This window comes from Rhynchophorus ferrugineus, unplaced genomic scaffold (assembly GCF_030347505.1).
Source record: "Rhynchophorus ferrugineus isolate W39M unplaced genomic scaffold, kcgeb_rfMv2 rfM2, whole genome shotgun sequence".
NCBI lineage: Eukaryota > Metazoa > Arthropoda > Insecta > Coleoptera > Curculionidae > Rhynchophorus > Rhynchophorus ferrugineus.
In genome coordinates, this window is record NW_027472581.1 from 13,874,977 (window position 1) to 13,899,348 (window position 24,372).

A 24,372-nucleotide genomic window follows, 5' to 3' on the forward strand; every position below is an offset into this window, starting at 1 on the left:
GATCGAGATAAAGTCCAAAATATATAGCTTTTAGGTATTCTTGTGAATTTTCAATAAGCATTTTACGTATTTTTCTGTAAAATTTTGATTAACATGAAGTAGTTTGAACAAGAAAACGTGTTTTTCTTTGTTTAAAATTGGCTTTATTCATCAACGTAATCTGCATTGAGAGCCACACCATCATTCCAGCGCCGCCCTAACATTTTAATATCACTTTTGTAAAACGATTTAACTTTTGTTTCAAAATAAGCCTGTCGGCACTTACTGTGCACTCAGATGACAATTGTTTTGATTCGTGAGTGAAGTGAAGTCATAGTCACACATCGATGCAAAAATTCCAGTTTGTTACATTTAAACATGGTCAAACACTTTTCAGAATCATCAATACAAAGTCTAATGCTCATACAATATAAAACCAATACGTTCTCTTGGTATATTTACTATGTTAGCTAACTCACGCAACTTCCCTTTTCTATCATTTGAAACGACTTTGTGGATTTTCTTGATATTTTCTGGAGTTACCACTTCATTTGGTCGTCCGCTGTATTCAGCATCATTGGTGTCACTACGACGACGTGTGAAGTCAGCAAACCAGCGTTTTATTATTATTACTTTTCAAGCCATTGCTTCACTTGAACGGCATTTTTTTCCATGAAGAAGCATTGTAAAATTAAAACACGAAATTGTTTTTTATCCATTGCTTTGAACATAACAGAAGTAGTGCCACTCTTAGTACAATAACGTACAAACTTTTGAGTATAATATCATGAAATTTTTAACAACTTTTTTCTGAAGGTTAATATTAATTGAAAAGCGGAGAAAGTAATAAAACTAGTGCCATCTATGTATTATATCCGGGACTTTTTGGCCCAAATATTAGTACTGTTTCTCTTAACGGATCTGTGTATTATTGTGGTCGTATAATTATATGTAATTAATGTTTGAGTAATATTTTGAAAGCGTTATTGCTTTATCCAGAACATTATTTCATCAAACATAATAAAACTTCGTAACCAAGTGGACCATATTGAGACTCAATTAGCATCAACTTTATTGGATCATTAACAAATATATACATTTCGGCGTCAGAAAGATTAACAAAAATTCAATTAAGTTTATGTAAACAGATTAAATGAATATTTCGCAATTTCCCAGAAACTTTTTAATCGGTTCTTTTAATCGACTATTATCATTACGAACAGAGCCCAATAAGCCTATTTATATAGAAATTTTTCTTTTTCAGTTTATTTTATTACTTGCCCTTGCTGACTTTACAGTTTATTGCTCAATAGGAAGTAAGAAAGTTTGCGGACGTAACTTTATAAGCTGTTAAGCTGCGGGGTGTATATCGCTGGGAATTACGTAAATATACCGACAAAACTTACATATGTTATTTCATAAGAAAAAAAATAACGTGATGTATAAAATATTTCCGCGTGTTGTAGTGACAGGTCTAATTTATATACAAATAAAAAGTTTCAAACTTACTGAACGTTCTCCATATTAGCAATAAAAACATTTTCAGATAGATTGAAAATTAATTTTAATATTTTTCAAAAACAAATTTAAAGCTTTGTAGTGTGCCTTTTTATTTATTACTAATTTCGATAATCGAAGAGACGATCTGGTGAATATAGCGAGTGTTCCTGATGTTAACATTTTGTTGATGGACACTGGGTCAAATATTTGAGTAATTGAGATATTTTTCTCAAATTAAATGAAATCAAATAGCCAAAAAATGTAATATGTTTATTGTGTTTTTTGGTACATAATTTTTGAGATATATTGGGTTTTCCGGATTTTGGAAAATTTCTTCAAGATGTTATTAGTTGTTGTTGATGTTGTTTTTCATACTTTGTGCAAAATACATTTGATTTTCGGCAATAATAAAGGTTTCTAAGAAATAAATGTTATTTTCAATAATAGAGGGTCAAAGTAGAACCCAAAGAATAATGGTAGAATAATGGGCGTCTATGCGTGTCACTTTCGCAAATATTTCACAGTTTCAATTACTTTGAGCGATAACCTAAATTCCATTGTGAAGCGATGGTGAGTGGTTGCTCAGTATAAATTCGAACAACTTGTTGAGGTTCCAATGAAGAAATATGTTAAAAATATGTCTTCTGTCGTATTTATTTTTTTAAGACAAGACGCAGTGCAAACGCATGGGCTGAAATCTCCCGTACCTAACACATAGATGGCCTAGGTTCTATTGCATTCGCCACCTTTTTAGTTAGCAGTAACCTTAAAAAGAAAGCTGTTAAGATTTCATAATATTCTGCTCATATATTTGTGAGTTGTTGCTCTAAGAGTTGCACTAGTTTTGTTATATTCAAAGCAATGCATCAATAACAATTTCGTGTTTTAATTTTACACTGCTACTTGATGGGAAAACGTACCGTTTGAGCGATGGATCGAAAAGTGTTATAAGGACATCGCCCCATCAGATAGGCCCCAACAAATAATACGTTGGTTTGTTGACTTCAAACCTGGTCGTAGCCACACTGATGATGCAGAACGCAGAGGACGTCCGAATGGGAAACACCGGGACACTAGAAAACTTAGTCAACATCGTAAAGATATCAAAATAACATGTTGGTTTTATATTGCATGAGCATTTGAGTATGAGAAAGCTCTGTTCAAAGTGGGTGCTGCGTTTGCTCACTGTTAACCAAGAACAAAAACGTGTTGATGATTCTGAGCAGTGTTTTGCCACATTTAAACATAACAAACCAGAATTTTTGCGTCAGTGTGTGACAATGGATGAAACATGGATCCATCTTTCACTATGGAATCAAAAAATCTCTGATCAATCTGTCATCTCAGCGGAGAGCATCTGGTCACAAACCTATTTGAAGCAAAAGATAAATCGTACTACAAGAGTACTACTGAGAAGTTAGGGCGGCGCTATTATGACTGTGTGGCTCTTGATAGAGATTGCGTTGATGGATGAAGCCAATTTTGAATAACCAAAAATCACGTTATTTTCTGTTAAGCCCGGGACACCCGTTCATTTTGTTATATCACAAATTTTTACTTTATTTGTTACGCATATAATGTATGACGTCTTTCGAAAACATAACGTGAACTATAGCAATAACGCTTATAACAGTAAGCGCTTCATTTAACATTTCTTTAACCGTCATTTTATTGAAGCAAGTACTAACCCGGACTGTAGTGGATTTCATCCTTTAAAATACTTCCATTACCGCATAGAGGTAGGAGATACTCTTAATTCTTATGTGAATATAACAATAGAAAAACTATCGAGTGCTTGCTGATTTCTTTGGATCCGATCAAATCGTGACATTTTACTACTCAAAAGGCGTACAACCTTAAACGGACCTTATGGTCGGAACAAATTTTACCAAGATTCGTTCACTCCTAAATAAGAAAATAGCAAGAAATTAATAACCCAAAAATATATTAGTAATAATACTTTTTTCATTATATTAGGTAAACTTTAAATGGACCTTTACGAAGATAAATTGGTACAACATAACTTAACCGAACTCTTTTTCATTAAGTTGAACAACTTTTTATCATCTTTCTGATAATGTGCGCAATATTGAGTAGAAAAAACGATTTTGGTTGGACAGCGATCCTATCATCGATTAATTGCCAGCGAAGCTATACTGCATCGATCTGAAAATGTTGTAACCTGAAGGCACTATGCCTGGTGAGTACGTTGGGTGATGCAGGACTTCCCATTCGGGCACTGTCATTCAAGAGGATGCCTTTGACTTTGTTACTCGCTAGTATTTATCGTTTTGAAACAATACGCCATTCCTTTTGTTCAATTGCAATCGGTAGACATCTGCACTAATAGGTTTATTCGGTTTTAGCAGATCGCAATACACCACACCTTAAATCCTATTATATGCACAGCAACACTTTCACAAGTGATTGATGAAACAATGAAGGCCAGGATACAATACTCCAAAAGTTTCTCCGGATTTGGCGCATATTGAGTTCCATTTAATTTTAAATCACAGGATAATCCGAGTTTGGCGCATTGGGCATTTGGCGTACATACAGCTTTATTCACTTACATATTTGTTATCGTGATTATTAGATTTAATATCAAGATATATGTAAGCAGGTAAATAGGTTCATGAACACATTTCATTAAAAAAAGTATTGAATAAAACAAAATAATAGAAATGTAATTAATATACGTCCAGCCAATTTTATCTATTTTTATAAAACATCATATCACATCATCATTATTTTTTATAAACATATATACATACAAATTTGATAAATAATTGATTTTATGTTGAAACTATATATATAAGGAGGGAAATAAACATTAAACATTTCTATATGCCTTTATATTTTAATAAAACACGATATTTAAATTAATTTATATATTTGAAAAATTAATAAGAACTCCGAGAACCATATAAATAAAGGTAACCATAAAAAAGACCAAAATTATTTAAATCACACCCAGCCAATATAGTTAAAACCAAATGAAGAAGCCACCAATATGTATGAAAGCAGTGAAATTCTCCTAAAAATCACCAAATATGATACTATTCTTGATCCACAAACCCCATTAATGAATTGACTAACTCGTGCTTTCGATTAACATATAGTACATTTAATAGTATAAAATGAATAGTATCGTACTTTTAAGCTGCAAGAAATCTCAGTCAATACATCATTATTTTTAAAAAGTAATAATTTATTTACCTATACTCTTCACTACATAATATAAAACAAAGTCGCCTTTTCTGTCCCTATATCCCTATGTGCGCTTAAATCTTTAAAACTACGCAACGGATTTTTGATGCGGTTTTTTTCAATAGATAGAGTGATTCAAGAGGAAGGTTTATATGTATAATACATGCATAATATACTAAGGCAACATTGCTAATTTTAGAGGTTTCTAACGTGATGTCGTAAATTAACCTATTTTTTTTAGGCTTATTTAGCAATTAGCAAAAACGCTGCCTAACCCTATGAGTTAGATCAAATTAATGTACTACAGTATTGTACTCCATAAAAAGGTCTACAAAAAAGTCCGCGATGGTATATGTTTATCTTTTAGGGATAACCCACATTAACCATTTTTATTGTTTACTTTTTACGTGAGAAAATGGCTTATTTACGAAGCTATTTTAAGCAATACGGCATTAATCCTTATCGAATTAAGTACCTTAAATACAGTGTGCAATTAATATAGATCAATATGGTTCCTTACAGCATGTAAATTAAACAAATATTTTCGGAGATATTACAAATTTAAAATTTGCGTTTAAAAATGTGTAATGTAATAAAAATTGTATGAATTTAGATATTCCAAAGATAGCAGGAAATCTTCATAGTAAGTATAGGGGAAGAGGAATTGTTTTACTCCAAATTTAATGCGTGCAGGCCAAGGGCAGTAATGAATGAACCAAAAATACTGGATCGATTTTAATCATGTTTTCATTGAGTGACATAGGCATATATATTATATGCCCGTGCAAAGTCGGAGCGGGCCGCTATGTTTTTATATACAACGTTCATATTTTTTCTGTAGTGTATTTAATTTAGTATCAGCATTGCACCCGTGCGAAGCCGGGGCGGGTCGCTAGTATATAATAATGCTTATATACTAATCTTATTTAATAATCTTATATTGTATTTTCCTGGTTTTTAGATCATTAGGATGTCGTTGATAGTTTTATATTTTGTTTGTTAGCAAAATTAAATTATTTCATAGTATCACTGTATACTGTTCTTACATCATAGCAAAATGCTGTCAAATTTCTTCTTCTCTGATTCTCTGAATTTCAGATTCTTCGACTTTCGCTCTCAACAAATTCTAGCTATATCTTATCTATAAAATAAAATTTAAATCATTACTAAAATATATTATGTTTAAAATAAATGTCTAATTATTACCAGTTACAACAATTTTTGATACTATTCTTGATGGACAAACCTCATTAATGAGTTGACTACTTTCAACATAACAAGAAATATTTTCTTCTCTGTTCTTGTTATCACTATGTTAATACGTATTCGATGTCGTTGAAAATGTTTTGTTATAAATTTGGCAGGTAACATTCCCGCTGGTAATAAAATTGATGCTATTTGGATTTTATAACTTCTATAGTTTAAACCTTACATTCTGTATTTACCCTTGTTCTTTAAATATTTTAAAACCAATGTATTTTAAACCACCAATAATAACACAACAATTTAATTATTATTACTAGAGAATATTAATGTAACACAGAATTTAAATATTCGAGATTTTTTTATTATTTTGGTTAGATCGACTGTATCGATTGACTTGAAAAGAATGTATGCCATTAGAAAAGGAAGATAACATAGTTTATTCTTTTCTATGGTTTATTATATGCTGGAGAGTGCAAAATCCGGAGATATTTGTGGGGTAATGTATCCTATGAAGGTGTGATTCAAAATGGTATTCCAGTCAATACCACCCTAGGTAGCTATTTCTCCTCTTTCTGGATATATTTGCACCTTTAAATGGTTGATACCAAAATCATTTTAATATAACAAGAAAAGTAACGAATATTGCTAATGCAATATTGGACGTTCAATAATTAGCGCTTGTATATACTCAATAACATTAAGAAGATATAGGATTTTTTTATATAGAGAAATTTCAAACTGGAATACAATAATTAGGTTAAGTTGTTTGGTCATTGTTTAAATAGATCCTTCGCATTTTCACTTACAATAAATACTGCTGATCAACATACATGTAAACACCTAATGTATTAAGATGGTATATATAACCGATAATTATACAATAACTAACTATGTCTGTTTTCGTCCTCTTAAATAGTCGTTAGTGAAAAATAATAAACCGAAACATAACACCCGAAGTTTGTTTTCAATAACTAAAGTAAGTTCATTGTTACGTTTAAGAAGATTCAAACGATACATACCCTTCAGCTTAACAGCTTATAAAGTTTTCTGGAAAACTTTCCTATTATATGCGGAATAATAAATTATTAGGTGAGAAAACCCGCAAAATTGAATTATAGTATTATATAGATATTTTTAAAAGTAAACTCTATAAATCCTGTAATCGAAATAGTAGACGTTTCTTAGAGAGTAGCTTAAATTCACTTCAATTCATACTGAAAACTTAATACAACTAACGAAAGTTTCAAATGGTGTGGTCTTTGATAAGTTAATATGCTTGGTCTATGTTCTTTGGTTTTGTTCTTAGTTTGACGGTATTTTTTATTTAGTGACTCGTCAACATGTTGTACTAAACTATTTCTTGAGTTTTAAATCTTTTTGTTTAATTTAGTTTTCGTTGTGTATCCCACAAGTTAAAATAAATTCTTGTAATTGTCAGTAATTTGTTTCTTCAAAATGTATATTTAAACTATTTATCCATGATTCTACATTTTTTAACGGCTTTCAGTAGTAAAATTAACCAAATCCTTATTACGTTAATGATACTATTTAAACCTCAAATCTTTATTGTTGAATAATAGTATTAATTTTGATATCGCATTACTACTTTAAGATATCCGCAAAATCTTTCAGGAAATATGAAAGCAATTTAGTTAGAAATACAACTTTATTATAGGGTAGGCACGTAAGATATTGACAACTGTTACAATCGAACGTGTGTATCCAAGTTATAATAGAGTTTAGTTATTATGAAACTTTTTATCTCCAGTTACAATCTGAATATCTAGCAATAAATAAAATTACATATTCACATTATAACGAATTGTACAGTTAAATATAGTATCAAGTAGCGTTTGGAAACATCGAAAGAAAACGACTACCCATTGTTTCATTCACAAATATTTCATTTGAGTACATTCTTTATTACTTTTTTATTGATATTGCAAATTTCTTATTTGTTTGTGCTTTTTCACTTTGTTGTTCTATCGCTGACCTTGTAAATAAAGTGCTATATGTATATAACTCTATTTTTCCATCATTTATCAATGTAATAGAGCAAAATTATTTTTATTGGTAAATACTGAAACATTTTTGATTGTTTTTATGTTACCCGAAAACATGCGTAAGCAAATGCTTGAATGATATAATAGCCTACCGACTGGCGAGTGACCAACTTAGAAATCATTCCAGAAGACATCCGGTCTTACCCAACCTGATTACTGGCGTGACTAGGATCATTTACCTTGTCAAATTTTCCACTCTTCCCTGGAACAATCACAAATATTAAACAACCACAAACATAAATGTACGACAATGTCCCAACAATCGTCCTGTAGCCTTTAACACTGCGGCAACAAGGCCGGTTACATTTATTATGTTGTATAATTGTCACGTATAATATATTATATAGCGGCGTCAAATCATATCAGAATTCCATTACTATTTTGCAAATCCAAAATAAGATTAAAATATAAATCAATTTTAATTTACCCATTGCCAAACATTTTAAAATAAAAAGATCTCTGTAACTATAAGTAATTATTTCTCTAGTATTCAGGTGCATCCACAATACTTTAATTCTGAAATATTTGTGTTATATTGACATTACTTCTCCCAAAATATCTTCGTAATTGGATCCATATAGGTTCTAGTATCTGCTTGTATAGCTGTGAATTATTATTTATGGATAATATAGATTTTACTCTAAATAATCAACATACTTGTATTTTAGTTAGAGTTTTTTCTTTCCGTTTTAACATGCTTCTTTCAAAGTTTTGCATCAAAATTTATCCCAAGGTAGTAGTATTGTTACTGTATGGGATAATAGGATAATTCTTCACTACATAGCATAAAACAAAGTCGTCTTTTCTGTCCCTATATCCCTATGTGCGCTTAAATCTTTAAAACTACGCAACGGATTTTGATGCGGTTTTTTTCAATAGATAGAATGATTCAAGAGGAAGGTTTATATGTATAATACATGCATATTATACTAAGGCAACATTGCTAATTTTAGAGGTTTCTAACGTGATATCGTAAATTAACCTATTTTTTTAGGCTTATTTAGCAATTAGCAAAAACGCTGCCTAACTCTACGAGTTAGATCAAATTAATGTACTACAGTATTGTACACCATAAAAAGGTCTACAAAAAAGTCCGCGATGGTATATGTTTATCTTTTAGGGATAACCCACTTTAACCATTTTTATTGTTTACTTTTTACGTGAGAAAATGGCTTATTTATGAAGCTATTTTAAGCAATACGGCATATAATCCTTATCGAATTAAGTACCTTAAATACAGTGTGCAATTAATATAGATCAATATGGTTCCTTACAGCATGTAAATTAAACAAATATTTTCGGAGATATTACAAATTTAAAATTTGCGTTTAAAAATGTGTAATGTAATAAAAATTGTATGAATTTAGATATTCCAAAGATAGCAGGAAATCTTCATAGTAAGTATAGGGGAAGAGGAATTGTTTTACTCCAAATTTAATGCGTGCAGGCCAAGGGCAGTAATGAATGAACCAAAAATACTGGATCGATTTTAATCATGTTTTCATTGAGTGACATAGGCATATATATTTTATGCCCGTGCAAAGTCGGAGCGGGCCGCTATGTTTTTATATACAACGTTCATATTTTTTCTCTAGTGTATTTAATTTAGTATCAGCATTGCACTCGTGCGAAGCCGGGGTGGGCCGCTAGTATTATATAATTGCCTTTCTTGAATTTTTTAGCACTTGTTCGGTTATTAAGTAATAGCGTGGTGTTTTCTTAGGTCTTAAATATAATTATTTTTATATTATTTTAACAATCTAAAATGTCTTTTATTGATATTATTTTTGTGTAGTAATTATAATCAGCGATAATCGTTTTCTAAATAATTTTTTATTAGTAATAGTTAAATATAATTATATTATTAGTTTAAATAAATCATTCAGTAATTTATTTTGAGAAAAATATTCAGAATAACTTTTACAAAACGTAATTTCATGGAGAATATATTTTAATAATTTCCGAAATAAAGATGTCAGCATTGCCGCAGAATATTCAATTTTGCTGTATACACAAATTGAGAAAAGGTGGAAAGGAATTTTAAATTTTTCAACAGCTTGATTGTTGGCGTTAAAGGAAGATGTGCGTAATATTTTTTCTGGTTGATTTACGTCGATGAATTTATATCAATCCAGTTTTATCTGCTTCGGTTAAGGGGCGAAGTCCCAGCGGTGATCTACGGCTTAAAGAGCTTTATTTAACATTCATATTCGGAAGGTGTTCGCGTCTTACGGCTCGAATAAGAAGAAATCAACGCATTTTTATCGAAGTGTAATAAAGGATTTGGATGTACAGAAGCTATAGATCGAGGGACGAAGGAGTATTTTTATTTTAGCTTTAGTCATCATAATCAACATTCAATCTTAACTATTGATCCTAACTATATTATTATTGTTATTAATACTATTATTACTATTATTATTATTATATTACATTATCATTATAATAATAGCATAATTAGAATAGATTAAAATTAACTTAATAATAATGTCAGCTGACAGCCGTTATAAGAGCGCAGTATTATTACTATACGCAAACTCAAAAGCTAGAAGCAAAGTTGACCCAAGAATTCAGGTCATCAAACAACCTTAAGATTCTCATCTGCTCGATCCAAAAGTTGACCCAAATTGATGAAATTGTGTAATAATGTAATTATTTTAATGTAATTAGTATAATTATAAAAAATAAGAATACAATTTATTTATATGACAGGGGGAAATTAAAAAGTACAATTTAATAAAGTATTTTATTTAAATACTAGTTAACATTGGTTTAAAATACATTGTGAAAATACATAAAACAACATTCAGTATAAAAACTGATAACTTATTTTAAATGTACGTTAATTATTGTTCTAAATATTATAACATAAATATATATGAACTAAAAATAATTGTCCAAGTCCAGGATAGTAGTCACAAGTCATAATTTTGATTACGAAACCATCTCCTCTTTTTTATGTATTTTTTTGTAGGTGCTCAATAGGACCTTATCTATACGATATGTAGTCATGCAAAATTTTTCATATTTTTCCCTTTACTATTCCGTTTACTTGTTTCATCCAACAAAACAAGCAACACCTAATTATTACTTCTTAATTATGTTTTCCCTCCTCTGGATGTTGAAAACAAGTAATAGTTTTAAAAAAAGTGACATTTGCTGCCATAATATTTTGTCAATAATTTCCTTTAAATTTTCTTTGCCGCATACTTTGGACAGTATATACAAAATTCTAGAGATGGCTTCAAAAACATTTGTACTGAAATAAGTTCCTGGTACCGTAAGACAACATTTGTCATACTGGCTTGAATACATTCTGTATCGGTATCGATTTCTCGATACAGAATTTTTGCCCTACAAGCTACACATTTAACTAATTTTAATAATTTTCTGGCAATGAAACCAGATATATATGTTCCGATATTTCTTTCTATTTTTTTAAAATATTTAATAAGACGCGTAGGAACTGTTATGGAAGTTATGGATGATAATGTGAATGATAATGTGAAGGCCGTTGTAAACGTACGTCGCTTCTAAAAAAATTTCGTAATCTGTCCAAATCCTCTCCTTCTGAACATCCACTTCACAGTTGCCTCCTGCTGATCTTTGAGAGAAAAAATTGTTGATTATGAGGCTTTTGAATGCCGAGACGAAATGATCATTTATCGGGGAAACTGCTCTAATACCATAGTTCCTAATATTTCCAAAAAAAATTCCAAACTATCCTGCCGAAATGGCCCAATCACTACGAAATTTTTCTTCTGTAGTACTATGTAACATAAGTGTGTTGACATGAGTTGTCGGGTAACATTAACTGCAGTATCTGACCTCTAGATTCTATAAAATAAAAATTATAAAAACGAACAAAACAATGATGAAATGAACAAAAGATATTACACACACTTACTTGTACTTTTTGGTGTTGTATGGTCTGACTGCCTGAAGTTAAAGGCACATATTTCTCTATTTCTATATGATATATATAGAGACATAATATACTTTTAAGTATTGATGTATTAAAACATTGAAATCGGGTCTGTATATTGTGTTATAATTCAAATCGAAAGAAAGAAATCTGTAATCCTTTTATTGGCGGCCATCTGGCGGTATGTCAGTACACTGAGAACATGGTTACGGGTGTGCCCATTTAAGTTTCAATTCTATATTTCAAGAACGTTTTGTGCATTAAACCTCATTTCGAATTTCTTTTGTGATGTGGCTGTGCTTCGGAACGTATGAAAATGCGGAGACAAGGTTGCAAAGTTGATTCGAAATCTTTTTATCATCCAACTTTTAAAAAAAGGAGGACGTTCTATGTTTGGCTGTATATTTTTTAAGTATGTTCACCAAATTCTCTGTCAATAGTGGGTCGATTTTCGCAATTCTTTTTTATTCGAAAGAGTGCACTTCCGAGGCAGTCCTATTGGAACCAAGTCAGGATCTGAGAAATCTAGGGAATACATCATATTTCAAAGACACGTGCAATGTTCTCACATATTTTTTTATCTAAAATAATTAGATATTTGTGTATAATATCATTGATGAACTGATAGTGACGGAAAACACAAAACTCCTTAAAGATTAGGAGTTAGCGGATATTTCTTTAAATATTATGAGGACATAGAGACAACTATATATATACACTTCGAAACTATTTAGGTAAGATGGAACCGGATCGCTATACAGTTCAAGGGTTTTGAGGCATTTTTAGTAAGCGTTTTCTTACTCAAAATTATTCAGTTAAAAACCCATTCAGATTGCTTTTTAAGCACTAACCATATCATATGGGAAGCCGTAGATATTTTTTGCAGGTAACTGCCTCTATGGTCTAGTGGTTAAAACGTTCAAATCACGCGACGATTGCGGGTTCGATTCCCGGCGGGGGTAACGACGTTTTTGTTGTTGTTCCAGTTTGTTTAGAACATTTGTCAAATCACCTAGGCTAGGTAGCAGACCCCGGGGCCTGAAGCGTTCGTCATTTTCAATCATAATTTCTTTATTCGTATCTCTCCTCATATGGACTGCAGCTTTACTTGGCTATAGTAATACTTAATAACATAACTGCGTTATTTATTGAGTAAATATCTAACAATAAAAAAAGCTCACTTTTGACCAAAAACAACGACGAGTTGATGATTCGGAGCAATGTTTGAAAATTATCAAGCGTAATAAACCCGAGTTTTTGCGTCGATATGTGACAATGGATGAAACATGGCTCCATCATTTCACTCGGAAGTCCAATCGATAGTCATCCGAGTACACTGCAAACGATGAACTCGCTCCAAAGCGTGGGAAAACGTAACAGCCGGCTGGAAAGGTTATGGCGTCTGTATTTTGGGATGCGCATGGAGTAATTTTCATTGACTACCTTGAAAAAGGAGGGATCATCAACAACTACTATTACATAACGTTATTGGACCGTTTGAAGAACGAAATTGCTGAAAAACGGCCGCATTTGAAGAAAAAGAAAGTGCTGCTTCAACAAGACAATGAACCATGTCACATGTCAGTGAAAACGATGGCAAAAATCCATAAATTGGGCTTCAATTTGCTTCCTTATCCATTGTATACTCCAGGTCTGGCCCCAGCGACTATTTTTTGTTCTCATATCTCAAAAGAATGCTCGCTGGGAAGACATTTTCGTGTAATAAAGACGTGATCTCCGAAACTGAGGCCTATTTTGAAGCAAAGTACAAATCGTACTACAAAAAAGGTATCGAAAAGTTGGAGGGTCGCTATAATCAATGTGTTACCCTTGAAGGGAATTATGTTGAGTAAAAGAAAAGAAACTAATTTTGCCAAAAATATAGGAATTTTCAATTGACCTGTTAATAACTAAATAAAAATAAACACATACCTTATTTAACCTACCTACTACATTTATTTTATATTCTACTACATACATACGATTTAGCTTAATACCTACCCAAACCTATTTAACTAATTTATCTAGAATTTTATTTTAACTACTATCAGCTGATCAGTTTGAAGTCGGTTAATTTTTTTTAACATTATACGTTTGTGGGTGTTATACGCTCGGTACAACTGAACAAATTATGACAAGTGCCCTCAAAAATGTGTATTAGCAATACTTTGGTATTGCTGTAGTAAACACTGACAAACCATGTGTATCGAAATGGTTTAGTAACACTTTCAGAACAAAACTGTAAAAATGGTGAAAATGTAAAGGAGTCTCTTTATACCCAGAAGCCAATTCAAAAAACGTCTATCTGTATTTTGCTAACTGTCTTCTGTGTCACTTTCGTCATGTTATGAGATTTACATTACATACCCTAAAGATACATTTTGGCAATTCATTTTATCTATATAAATTATAACCTATTAATTCAATGAGATCATACAACTAAGTTAATACGATTTCTGTCGTTTTTATTATATATTTATATAATTTTTTATTATTTTTTGTTTTTATTATATATATTATATAAACCTTTGGTTGTTTTTAATTAATGATATAATGATTATAATAATTAAAATAAATTCTGATAATCAAAACAAAAACAACCATTTTGCTTTTTTTTAATTCGATAAAATTATATTCGGTGTAATGGGTGTATTTACCACAATGTTTGTTAACAAGTCAGGGGATTTCCTGCTATGATTTATACTTCATCATTTTTGATAGTTTTTATTCTCAATATTTAAGTAATAAATATTGATAGGAATAAATAAATAATGACTAATTAATGATTAATTAATGATATTTGAAGCAAAAAATTATTTAAATAGAAATGAAAATGTATTAAGAAACATTATTTGTAATTTTTATAAAAAGTGAACTTCTATCGCGACAAAATAGTCGATCGGAAGACATAGAAGTTTAATTGAGTAATTTTCGAAGAATACAGAGGGTGAGGATTTTAAGGCAGGTTTTGAACGTAACCAAAGGTTTTGAAGTACAACATAAGCATTGCGATTCTAAGAAATTATTTTGTTTTACCATTTGATTTTGTGGATGGACAACTCTAATGTAGCCAACTTATGCGTCCATTGCTAATAAACTGTACTTGTATATTATATTATTATTGTGTGTCTTAAATATAGGTGCTTAGAAGCATGCGGCATGAAAAAGTGATTATTTTGATTTGGAAAAAAATTTACATAATTTGCATTTTATAAAAAATTTAAAACAAATCTATTTATATCTCTTAATGTAAACTTATCTCAATATCTGCAATATCATCAATATCAATAAGCTAATTTGCATTAAAAATAGTAAATAAATTAAAATTCGAGAATATACAGAGGCATTTTATTATTTGTAATCTGTCTGCTTGAACAACAAAGCAGTAAGGGATTTTTGCATTGGATTGACTTGGTATCATTGATGAAATATTTCATTGATGAAATAATTACTACACCAATCGCAAGCTTAAAACCTACTGGATTTTATTCTGGCGAGCTATAAATATAAACTGTAAATCCAATCTATGTGATCTACTATAAACATCCAAGGCTTAGTAAAATTATGACTGAGAATACAATCAATTGCTACTTATATACTAGATTGTGTAGTGAGGGAGAGATTACTTAAATATTGTAAAAATATGCCAACATTATTAAGTGCTTGCATTTATTTTTATCATTTTTTCAATTAATCAAAATATAATTTTCCACAACTTTTTTATATTTCCTACAACATGACAATATCGTGCCGAAAAAAAGGTATTGGTTTGAAATCGATCCAATTATTGATCCATTTTCTCCTTGCTTGAGCCAAACCATGCTGTATAGATCTGAATAAATTAGAAGATGACATGCCTGGTGAGTACACTTTATGTGTCTTCCCATTCAAACTACAATTATGGGTCCTCCCATTGTCATACAAGAGGATGAATTGTGTCTATTACCCCCTATTGCTGGCTCTTTTTTATTTATTAAAATTTATACAGTATTCAATTTTTGTATTGATCTTATCTGTTGTATTTTCAATTGGGATTCTACTGTTATCCAAAATGAGGAAAGTTGTGGCCAGCGTCGAAGGATATCTTTGATTCGATTTTAAATAAACTTCTAATTTGTCATCAAATAATACCAATACTTGTTAATCCCAGCTCCTAATACGTGTACAATTAGCCTAAGTAATACATTAATAGAGATTTAATAGACAAATATTTATTGAAATATGATTACACCCAACTGAGCTCTTTTAGCGAATGCATATAGCTAAATCACAGAAAATTGCAATGTACAAAGGACAGTATATTACGCAATTAATTCCACATATACCCATGACGATTCTATATATTCGCCTAGGATTTTCATGTCAAAATCAGATTACGACAAAGCGTTGTATTAAATGTTTGATAAGTTAGTGGATTCTTATTCTAAAAAAGATGGAGATGTTACGTATTTTTTGTTGTCTTGATGAGTGTTTTTGTCAACACTGACATCCATATTGAAATACTGTGAAAAACATGCAAAATTTTTAAATACTTGCATATGTTCTTACCATTTTTTTCCTCTAAAAAACATTTATTAATAAAAATGAATACAATATTGATCAAGCCATGCTGTATCGATCGGAATAACTGATAATTAGAAGGTGCTATGCCTGGTGAGTACGCTGTATGTGACTTCCCTTTCAAACTACAATTGTGGTTCCTCTTATTGCCATACAAGGGGATGAATTTGCCTCTATTAATACCTACTGGGCTGGTTGTTTTTGTAACAATACAATATTTGGGATTTTTGTCTTCTCGAAAAAAAAGAAGAAAATTTGTAGCCAGCGAGGAATACTATTTTTAATTAAGTTTTAAATAAACCGATATTTTGTCATTAACCAATACCAATACTTATTAATTCCAACTCCCAATGCGTGAACCATTAGCCTAAGTAATATATCAATAGAGATTAAATGGACAAATAGTTATTGAAATATGATTACACCCTACTGATAGATTTTTTAACGAGTGGATACCCCTAAATCACAGGTAATTGCAATTACAAAGGATGGTATATTACGCAATTAATTGCACATGTACCCATGACGACATTCGCCTAGGATTTTCATGTCAAACTGAGATAATGACAAAGCGTTATATTAAATATTTGATAAGTTCGTCGATTCTTACTCGAAAGAAAAATACACATTTATTTTACGTTTTTTTTAGTTTTGATGTTTGTTATTGTTAACACTGACGTCCATATTGAATTTTGTGTATAATAAAAACCGATATAACCACAGTACCGTTTTCTAAGCAATTTGTTTCAGATATGTATGACTTCTGGTAGCCTGATTAATGGGAAAATATATTTGGCAATTATTTGCATGAGGTATGGCGATAAATATTATCGCATTAACCTATACATATCTGACATTTGATAAACAACTTACGTAAATTACAAGAGAAGCTTATGTAATATTAGGAAAAAAGCTGCATGCCGATTACTGGATAATAATTTAATAAGTCAGCAGAATGATAAAAAGAATCACGTTAATATATTCCATGCATAGTTTGTTTAATTTCATTTCACTAACGTCTCACCACTATTGAAAATATTTAATAGTAAATTAACACTAATAAGCTATTTTTTTTACTAGTATATTATGGTTTTAAAATTGTTTATTCTACGTCAGACAGCTTGGATTTAACATCTATGTCACTGTTTTTCATGTGCACTCAGTTTTACTTATAACTAGAACTAGGTCAAATATTCCCTTTACTCTTCTAGCTAAGCGATTTTTATCTAGGGCTTGGAAAATCTTAACATTGATATGCTGATGGAGTCTATGTTCATATCTTTGGGAATAGTACTTGATAACATTATCGACAGTTTCTTCAGGTCCTTATGCAGCTCGTCATTACGAATGTACCATGGAAAATTAAAAACACCTCGCAATACATTGTGTCGGAATTTTTGCATCATATAACATGTCAGTTGAAAAGTATCCGGCTAAACACATAGATGGCGCTACTAGAATTAAATCCATATGTTTTTTTAGTTAGCCATAACCCTCAAAAGATGCGTGTATAAATTTGACAGATGTCGGATCACTAGTTTGTGAATTATACCATTTTGAGTGAAGCAACTTTTATTTTTGTGAAAAAAGTGGATAAAATGGAATTTCGCATGTTGATAAAATATTACTTTTTGAAGGGAAATAATTTTTCGGATGCTGCCTTAGAAAAATCAAGCATCAATGTATGGTATGTTAAGTTTAGACGTGGTAAAATGAGCACCGAAAACGGTGAACGCAGTGGACGTCCGTTTGTTACCGACGAAAACGTTAAAAAATCCACAAAATGATCTTGAATGACCGTAAATTGAAACTGAATGAAATAGCCGACACTCTAAAGATTGACAATGCACCGTGTCACAAGTTAGTGAGAACGATGGCAAAAATCCATGAATTAGGTATCAAATTGCTTGTTTATCAACTGTTTTCTCCAGATCTAGCCCCCAGCGACTATTTCCTGTTCTCAGAGCTCAAAGGAATGCTCGTTGCGAAGAAATTTTCGTCGAATGAAGAGGTGATCGCCGAAACTGAGGCCCATTTTGAAGCAAAGGGCAAATCGTACTACAAAAATGGTATCAACAAGTTGGAGGGTCGCTAGAATCAGTGTATCACCCTGGAAGAGAATCATGTTGAATAAAAAAAATTGGAAAAAAAATGTGTTTTACTATAGCAAGCCAGGGACTTCTCAATTGGCCTTTTATGCTTTGGTTGGTACAACTTTAAACGTCCATACTGGTTTCAATACCAGTTACTAAAGCAAAAGCTTATCTACCCAATTACTGTTAATTTAGTGTCATCTGCAAATATATTATATTAATATACATGCAACAACATTTTCATTGAATATAGGTAAGTTCCGATTGTATTGCTGCCAAAGGACCGGTACCAGTGCACTTCTATGCGACACGCCTGCTTGTATTCTACTCAAGTTAGAATAGGCTTCTTCTTGATAGACTTTGAAGTATCGGTCAGTTATATATCTCCCTAAATTATTGGTCAAGGAAAAACATTCTCATCTGATGCTTTAAATTCTCATGGCTAACTTTATCGAAAGCTTGAGCAACATCTAAAAATCTTGCAGAACAAGCTTTACTTTCTATTAGTGATTTTTCTATGACATTGGTGGTATTTTACATTGTGTGAATCTGAAAACCAAATTGATGATCAGTAATAAGATGGTTTTCCTTCTTAATTATTGGTATTATCCTTTCCAAAAGAAGTTTTTTCATATAATATAGACATCGGCCATGGTGATATTGGACGGTATGATCTGTTTCATGAGATGGTTTTTCCAAATTTCCACTATTGTGGTACATATTGTAATCTGAATGAGGCATGAAGCAAAAATATTTGATGATTTGAGCGTTTCTTGATTATCATCTGTATACACCGATTATCTGAATAATATTAAATAGAAAACTGTTATTTTAAGTAGACATATGTCACAATTATTCTACTTAGCAGATGGGTTAGGTTATTTAATAGCTGTCTGCATTGATGTTTCTCACTCTAATTCATTTTCAACAATTTATATAACTGATATACACTATTAATGTTAAAATGACTTTAAAACTTCCTATACAGTTTTCTAGATAGCACTGTTAAATACGTTTTCTAAGAAGGACTTTTTAGAGATATGATAGGAGCTAAAAGTTAAAGAGAACTAAATCTGGTGAATAAGTAGCATGAAATAACATGCTGTTTAATTTTCATTCATCATAAGTGCTTCTTCCTTGCCATAGTTTCTGTCGCTTCGTCGTGTGTGAAGAATAAATTTTTTTAAAGCCTTTAAAATGTCCTTGAATGAATTTGTTCTAGTAAGAGCAAGAGTGAAGTAGCAATTGCAGGAAATTTGACTTTTTGACTTCAATTTGAAGAAAATGGCGGCTAGGGGTCATTGAATGCTGAGTGAAGTTTATGGCAACCATATTCCATCGATCTCAACAAATGAATACTGGTTTCGGCGTTTTAAATCGGTCTAAGTGGTGATTTTGACACCGATCCCTGCGCGAAAAAGGGCAGGAATTTAATAGAAACCGCAATGTTCTTCTTTGGCATAACAACTCTCGACCATATGTTGCAAAATCGGTGAAATCATACTTGGAAACATTAATATGGGCGATGCTATCTCGCTCGCCATGTTCTGTCGACCTTGCTCGTTCTGATTACCAAGTATTTCGACATATGACTCGTGACCTATTTAAGAAGCGACTCACTTTATATGAAGATACCAAAAACTGGGTCCATTCGTGGATAGCCTGAAAAATATATCTCTCTTTCGAGATTCAATCAGTTAATTGCCGGAAAGATAAGAAAAGGTAGCTATTGAAGTACAATACTGACTAGAATATATTGCACCGATATTTCACAAAAATGCTTCATTATTCAAGTCCATAGAACCATAAATATTCGAAATCAACAAATAGAACAGAATGTTGTCTGATAAAACTCGAAACCATTTTTGAAAAATTATAAGCGTGAGTAAGAGATGACATAAAAATAATAAATGTAATGATTATATAATAAAGTGTTTATATATAATACCGCTGTTCAAATAAGTCCCTGGCATTTACTGCTAAATACTAAACATATATTGTTAAAGGATGCGAACTTCTTTGGTTAAACTATTGTTCGTATCTAAAATACGGTTAATATAATTTCATAATTTAGTACAAAATGAATGGGAATAATCTATATTTGGTGGTTATTTCTTATTGCGTTTTAACTCAATGATTTTTTGTTTAATGATATATATTTCTAGGTAGAGGTTGGTCATTCTATTGTATATGTTATCTTCTAAACAATCGTCCTGTTAGTATAATTCATACATTTTCGTGGAAAATATAAATTTACAGTCTCATGTGTTATTTAATTTAAAATAAATATTTAGTTTTAAAATATTATCCTGCTTGTTTGTCTCTATATCTCTAAAATATGTAATTATTGTATAGTCTATTCAATTTTTTTAGTAATGCGCCCTGGATATTTGTGGCTTCGAAACATTACAATGTTGCCGCATCAACTCTGAGTTTTAATTAAGTTTGGCTTTGACATACAACAAAGTTCTAATCTAAATAAAATAATTGAACAAAAATTTTATCAAATATAATTTATATTAACATTATAGTATATAAAAGAACTTAAAATTACAATTAAAAACACAGACATAATAGTTTGTCGGTTAGATTTGTTTTGTTCACATTTAACTCTTTTCCACACCACCCGTGAGGTAGAGTTTCTAAGCGTGTTTTTTATGTAGTGTTGTCCCCCAGGAGGCCTAATCCACCTAATTAACAATTGTATATCTGAGAAACATATTCAGGGGCATATTTACTTTCTACGTTTAGATCTTGTTTCCTTCGATGATATGTTTACTTAGCAAATCATTTTGGTATCATTGTATTTTTGTTTCTTCTGCTACTACCTGTGTACTCCATTCTTAATCAAATTAATCACTGAATTATGTCTAATGCATTTACTATATCTACAATACAGTTAGTACTCAATCTGTCCTCATAGGTTCTAACCTAATGCTTATGTTTAATTTTGAACAATTACAATCATATCTGTGCACAAAAATCTTACTCGCTCTACAAAACTATTGTATACAGTTATATTCAATTAATTATGTGTAGGCCTTTAGTTGTTTCTACTCTCATCATTCTGTGTCAGGAATTTTCAGCATTATTACATATCCTGAAAGTTTCCTTCGGGCAATTTTTAACAGTTTTTGATGGAATATCCTACTCAACCAGCAATATATTTGCAATTAAATATTAATAAATATAATGACAAACAAAACCCAATTAAACTCTATTGTAACTTTTACCTTTTTCTATCAATTTTTATTGTCTTTACGCTATTTTTGTTACTGTCTTGCCAAGAGTGCCACAATGAACCATTTTGAAATATTTAAGTTTCTTATATTATTTTATGGCTTTAATTGAATTATTTTTAAAGTAATGTCTGGAAGTTCCTATTAAACCTCTCCGAAGGTTATATTTACACCATTTAAACCGTATGCCCTGAGAGTGTATGAAAGGATATCTTACATTCTTCAAAAAGCTGCACGTCCCTAATTCTTTTATGTATACTTTTCAGACACACAATTTTCTCTAAAATAATTTTATTAAATTATGTGTAAATCAATGAAATAGTTTGTGTACTTACTGTTCTCATACATTTCGTATATTTGGTCTCGAATAGAGCCAATATCAAGATGGTCAAGATTCGTCACCCACTTTGTATGTAGACGAGTTTTCTTGAGTGAATCTAACGTATTATTCTTCATTATGTAAGCGATGTTATTCACAGTACCCACAGTAATATTTAGCACGGCAGCAACCCGCTAAAGAACATTTTCAATAAAATTGTAAGGACTTATATTATTTAATATCATCAATAATTACTTCTCTAATGCTGGGGCATGGTCGTAAATTTATGTTTGTGATTGTTTAACATTTATGATTGTCCTAGGCAAGAGTGTAAAATCCGACAAGGAGAATGATTCCAATCACGCCAGTAACCAGGCTGGGTAAGACCGGATGTCTTCTGAATGATTTCCAAAGTTGGTCACTAGCCAGTCGGTAGGCTTAATGCTGAGGACCGTGGTTCGGAGCCCACGTTAAACTGTGGGTCCAGTCCAGATAAACCCATAGTTGGTAAAAAGAGACTAAAATATATTAAAATAATTACCTCCGTTATCTCGTTCGTTTTCGAAATAACCTATTAAAGCTGCAATCAATTTGTGACCCTGAATATTTATTGTTTTCGGCAAATTTATCAAAAAAAGGGCTAAAATAATGTTTGCCGGTTTATAACCTATAACAATTATAACTAATATTTTCAATAATGTAACGTACATCTGACAACCGGACGGCGACCAGCTGTCAGACGTATGCAAAATTCTTGAAAGCAATGCTGATAAGAGGTTTTAACTCTTACCTAAAAATTATTGTGGCTGTATAATTAACTGTAGTTTTTAGATGTAGTATAATGTTAATATAAATTATATTTGGTAACATTTTTGTTGAATTATTTTATTAAAATTAGAATTTTTTTATATATCAAAGCCAAACTGAACTAAAACTTAGAGTTGATGCGGCAACATTGCAATGTTTCGACGTCACAAATATCCACGACGCATTACTAAAAAAACTTTGAATAGACTATATATAAGTTGACTTAATAGGTTATTTTGACGACAAAATGTCATTCTATCTCAAGAAATCTTCATTCATTGTTCAAAGCTTTCCCTAATATAGATAATATATTAAGTACATGCCTCAATTATGTTAATTATATTCCCACAATTCTTTTGATTACAAAATGCTTCAATTTATTTTATGTGTCATATTACTTTATGTGCTTTACTTGAATTCATTTTTATTACCAACTGTATTTTCAAGCTGTTTAAATCAAGCTACTTAAATCGATATATAACCTATATAAACCAAATATAAACTATTACCAATACCGACATTATTTTTTAAACAACCTAATACAATTAAAAATGCGGGATTTAATGTAATTTTGATAATATTTTACGTCCATTGGGGTGTATATTTGTCGATATTTTAACAGTTCGAAACTTATTTATTATTAAGTTAAGTATACCAACGATTTATCAATTTTAAGCGGCCTGATCCTGTTTCAAAATTATTGGTGTAAAATATTTATGCAGCCGAGGAAACTTTTGCACTTTATTATAAACGCTTATACTAAATACGTTTATTTAAACTGGATTTAAAATATTATTTTATCATATACCTCTAACCTTGATTTATAGATGTTTTATTTATCCTACTGAGTTGCAGGAATATATTTGAAAATAATCATATTTGTTTTGTTATATTTCAAAATCTGTTTATTACCAAAGAGGGTTTATTAGTACTGGACCTACTGTTTAACGTGGGATCCGAACTACTTTCCTTAGCATTAAGCCTACCGACTGGCGAGTGACCAACTTCATAGAGAAATCATCCCAGGAAACATCCGGTCTGACCTATTCTGGTTACTGACGTGACTGGGATCATTTTCCTTGTCGGATTTTGTATTCTTGCCTAAGGATCACAAATCACAAATGTTAAACAATCACAAACATAAATTTACGAGCATTCTCCAGCAGGATTCGAACTCCCCATTATCTGAACAGCAAGAAGACGGTCAACGAAGCCGGTAATAATAATCATATTTGTGATAAATGTATTGAAGAATCGTAGGAAGTATTATTTGGCATGGTTTGAAGCGTATTCCGTATATTTAGTGGAATCAGATAGGTACTATCTCTTAATAAACTCCAAATATCCCATCATGATTTTATTGTATTGGTCTTGATAAAGTGGTTCAAAGTTCATAATGTCCTGAGGAAAACGTTCTCCTTGCTCTTCTGAATACGCTCCCATGTTGTTTTTGAATTTATCTAAATAAGCA